The sequence below is a fragment of the Capricornis sumatraensis genome, chromosome 2 (assembly GCF_032405125.1).
Source record: "Capricornis sumatraensis isolate serow.1 chromosome 2, serow.2, whole genome shotgun sequence".
Classification (NCBI taxonomy): Eukaryota; Metazoa; Chordata; class Mammalia; order Artiodactyla; family Bovidae; genus Capricornis; species Capricornis sumatraensis.
In genome coordinates, this window is record NC_091070.1 from 159789400 (window position 1) to 159794473 (window position 5074).

The 5074-nt window shown below is 42.3% G+C and overlaps 1 pseudogene; it reads left to right on the forward strand.

The window, feature by feature from the left end:
- The first annotated feature begins 3337 nt into the window (after positions 1-3337).
- Positions 3338-4443, forward strand: LOC138069885 (activator of 90 kDa heat shock protein ATPase homolog 1 pseudogene; annotated as a pseudogene).
- Positions 4444-5074: the final 631 nt, after the last annotated feature.

The window sequence follows — 5074 nt, forward strand, 5'->3', positions numbered from 1 at the left end:
GGTATAATTGACATATAACAGTATTAGTTTCAGGTGCACAACATAATTTGATACTTGTATATCTGTGAAATGGTTACCATAGTAAGTCTAGAATCTTCTACTTTTAGGATTAGAGGAATAAATACACCAAGATAAATAATATACACATCCGTTTTCAATCAACTTGTGATTCAGTAAGAGATGACAGTTCTAACACAGTGCTGAATCTGGGTGTCACAAGAGGCATGATTATGTCAGGTCTCAGCAATGTGGGATTCTGAGATGAGAGAAGACACAGATTCTGTCTAATTAAAAATAAGTTCTTGAATAGATGTTAAAATGTGTCCAGTTAAACAGTCAGTGCAGTCTTACTATAACATTTGCAGTTTTCATCTATTAACCCTCACTTCTCAGGTTGCCCTCCCCACTTCTTTTGAGTGAAATTTTAGATTTGACTATCATACTACTAGCTATTGGACCTCAGAAAGTAGTATATCTTCTGTGTGCCTTAGTTGTCTCATTTGTAAATTAGGAATAGTAAAACCTACTTCATAGGTTTGTGATGATTAAATGATATGTTAGTATCCAGAATGGTGCCTGGAAAAACACTTTACATCTTTTGAATACTTAACTGTTTGACATAAAAATGCTGCAATTGAATAAGAACTAACTTAAAGGCAGAATTTTTTCTTTTTTGTTCTATTTGTGAGTATCAGCTAAACCCTTTACATTCAGAGAGGGTAAATATATTCTGTTAAACTAAACTTCTTGAACGAGTGATGTTTGTTTATTATCTCCTTTTATTTACTGATCATTTTCCTGAAATCTGATTTCCATTTTTACTCCTCAGCTTTGTCATAGAGTCCTTAATTACCAGACTGAACATAATATTCTATTTAGCTCTGCTCTTTCTGTGGCATTTGCTGCTGTTCCTCATTTCCTCCTCTTTAAAACTCGTTTTCCTTGGTTTTCCTAAAACCTCCCCTCACCCCTGTATTTTCATCTCCTAGATCGAGGTCACTTGCCCTCACCTCTTACATGTTGATGTTCTTGAAGGTTCTTTCTGCCTCCCCCCTTTTTTTCTGTATAGATTCAACTACCACATGTATGCTGATGACTCCTAAATCTGCCCTGATATCTTAATCTCCAGGCCCTAGAGTTTATCCTCATTTGAATGTCTCATGCTGCTGCTGCTACTGCTACTGCTAAGTCGCTTCAGTCGTGTCCGACCGTGCGACCCCATAGACGGCAGCCCACCAAGCTCCCCCATCCCTGGGATTCTCCAGGCAAGAACACTTGAGTGGGTTGCCATTTCATTCTCCAATGCGTGAAAGTGAAGTCGCTCAGTTGTGTCCAACTCTTAGCGATCCCATGGACTGCAGCCCACCAGGCTTCTCCGTCCATGGGATTTTCCAGGCAAGAGTACTGGAGTGGGGTGCCATTGCAGTGTTTCATGAGGACCTGTATGAACCCAGTGAGTTCTGTGGCTCAGAGGTTGAAGCGTCTGCCTGCAATGCAGGAGACCTGGGTTTGATCCCTGGTTCGGGAAGATCCCCTGGAAAAGGAAATGGCAACCCACTCCAGTATTCTTGCCTGGAGAATCCTATGGACAGAGCAGCCTGGTGGGCTACAGTCCACGGGGTTGCAAAGAGTCGGACATGACTGAGTGACTTAACTAACTTTCTACACTGAGCTCTTTATCTTCACGCACTTAACCACACCTGCTGGTAACCTTACTCCTGTGTTCTATGTGCCACTAGTACCACAAACACATTTTTCCATGAGAGAATACACGCCTCCCTTTTGTGTATTTGTCACCATGTTTGTCAGCCCAGCTTCTGAAGCTTTTGTTATCTTTCCTTCACTGTCTTCATTGTCACTGGCTAATCTGGCCAGCCAGCCCCGACCATTATTGCTATGTTTGCTGTAATATTTTTGTGGCAGGGCTACTGAAAATGGGACCTATTTTGTAAGCATAATGTGGGAGGAGACTTCTAGAATAATATTGTTCTAAAAGAATTTTGTTTCATGAGTGGCCAGTAGATACATGTAATCCGAGGTGGATACCAGCCATTGCATATATATAGTCGGTCCTCTTTATCCACAGATTCAACCAACCACAGATTGAACTGAATCAATTGAATTGAACCCAGGTTGGTTGAATCTGTGACTGTGAATCCTGTGGATAAGGAGGGCTGACTGTGTTCATTGTATTATACTATAAGGGATTTGAACATCTTCAGAGCTTGGAATCTGCGGGGGACCCTGGGACCAACCCCTTTTGGATCCTGGAGGACGACTGTAGTTTTTGCCTAATGGTTAATAGTTTAGGTTATAAAGGATAGAGTCTTGAGTTTGTCAGTCTTTTGCTGCTGCTGCTGCTGCTAAGTCGCTTCAGTCGTGTCCGACTCTGTGCGACCCCAGAGATGGCAGCCCACCAGGCTCCCCCATCCCTGGGATTCTCCAGGCAAGAACGCTGAAGTGGGTTGCCATTTCCTTCTCCAATGCATGAAAGTGAAAAGTGAAAGTGAAGTCACTTAGTCGTGTCCGACTTTTAGCTACCCCATGGACTGCAGCCTACTAGGCTCCTCCGTCCATGGGATTTTCCAGGCATGAGTACTGAAGTGGGGTGCCATTGCCTTCTCCCAGTCTTTTGCTGGTTGATTTTAATATGATTGTGCTTCCTTTCGAAAAGATGGAACCTTCAGCATTCTTTCACAGCCACCCTCAGAAATATAATGGATTTGGTTCTAGTTTTGTGAATATTGCAATAAAGTGAGTCCCATGAATTTCTGGTTTCCCAGTGCATATAAAAGTTATGTTTTCACTGTATTATAGTCTTTTAAGTATGCAGTAGCATTATACCTGAAAAACAATGTGTATACCGTAATTAAAAAATACTTTTTTGCTAAAAAATACTAACCATTATCAGCAAATCCTAGTCTTTCTGTAGTAGCAGTAGTGTCAAGGACCACAGACCGCAGTTCACCATAACAAACACAGTAACAGTGAAAAAGTTTGAAATGTGGTAGGAATTAACAGAATGAGGACAGAGACACAAAGTGAGCAAATACTATTATAAAAAATGGTGCCAGTTGACTTTCTTGATAAAGGGTTGCCATAAACTTTCAATTTGTAAACACAATATCTGCAAATATCTGCACAATAACAATAAAGTGAGATATGCCTGTATTCTGGGTTCAAGCTCTAGAAATATCCTTCTACATAGGATTAAGCATGTAATAGCAAGAAGACATTTTGGCTTCTAGTAGTTTCCAGGCACTGCTGGGAGGCTGGGACTGAATGGTCCTGAGACTGTGGCTGCTCGGGAGCTGGGGGCAGCGTGTGAGGAGAGCCGATGGCCAGGTAGGGTGAGGGTGACCCATGCTGGACCATGGAGGTATGAATAAGCAGACACCACCAATGTCAACAGCTGGCATTGAGAGGGATGCTTTGAATACGTCCACAGGTAAACTCAAAACACTGTTCTTATGTGTGTGCTAAATGAGAAGTTCAAGGTGTCAGAAGCAAATAAACTTGATGGGAAGTCATCCATTAACCATCACAAAGGCAAATTTACCTTCTTTTATGAGTGGAGCATCAAACTAAACTGGACAGGTACCTCTGGAGAGTACAAGGGCCATGTGGAGATCCTCAATTTGTCTGATGAAAATAGTGTGGATGAAATGGAGATTAGTGTGAGCTTTGCCAGAAATGAGCCAGACACAAATCTCATGGCCTTAAAGAATCAGCAGCATCTTCAAAACTGAGTTCACACAGGGTACGATATTGCCTACAATCATGGAGAGTCAGTTGACCCAGCCAGGCAGCCAGCACTGAAAACTGAGGAGCGCAAGGCCAAATCTGCCCCTTCAAAAACCCAGATCAGAGTGCTACAGAGTTGTTTTGGTTTGCCTTTTTTTTTTTTTTTGGTTCAGCCCTATACCCATGCTACTGTAATGTTATGTGTTTGTGTTGAGTCAGTTAGTTGGGTCCTACTCTTTTCGACCCCATGGACTGTAGCCTGACAGGCTCCTCTCTCCGTGGAATTCTCTAGGCAAGAATACGGGAGTAAGTGGGTTACCATTTCCTACTCCAGGGGATCTTTCCAACCCAGGGATTAAATTTGCATTTCCTGTATTTCCACTTCACCTGGAAAGCCCTCCTGCAATGTTAGAAGCAGAGAAAGGTGGCAAGTTTCAGTTGATTGGTGTCAGTGTCTGGAGAATTCATTGAACTGGTCCCTGAGAAACATATTGCGATGAAGTGGAGGTTTAAATCTTGGCCAGAACGTGGCTTTGCCACCATCACCTTGACCTTCATTGACAAGAATGGAGAGAATGAGCTGTGTTTGGAAAGCTGAGGTATTCTGCCCATGAGGAGGAGAGAATGCGGCAGGGTTGGCAGCGGCACTACATTGAGGGCATCAAACAGACCTTTGGCTATAGGGCACGCTTCTCTTAGGGCCAGGCTGCCCAGTATCTCAGTCCAACCCTCTCCTGACTGAGGCTTGGGACTCAGAGGATTGTACCATCCTGACCACTAACTTGGCACCAGGGCCCCTTCCCTTCATGTGTACCTTGGGTTTGTGCATGCTTTCTGCTGGGTGGGAACAGAGGGTGAGTTCTCCTTTAGGTGTACCTATGCTAAATAAATGTAATTTTAAAAATGAAGGAAAAGACCTTTTAGAATTCATCATTTAATACAGTCTATCACCAGCTGTGTTAGTTTATGAAGAGAGGGTCTCAAAAAATTTACATCATTTGCTCCAGATACCTGTTGAATGTCAAGAGGAGGCCAAGGTTTATGAGGCTTTGGAATCAGATACAGACATACCTCTTTAGTTTGCTTCACATTATTGTGTGTTTTAATAAATTGAAGGTTTTGGGCAACCCTGCATTGTCAGGTGTGATTAACATTTTTTAGCAGTAAAGTTATTTTTTAATTAAGGCATGTTCATTGTTTTTTCAGACATAATGCTGTTATTGCACATGTAATAGACTACGTGTGTAATGTAAACATAACTATTAGATGCAGTGGGAAACCAAAAAATTCATGTGACTTGCTTTATTGGAGTAATCGGGAGGCAAACCAC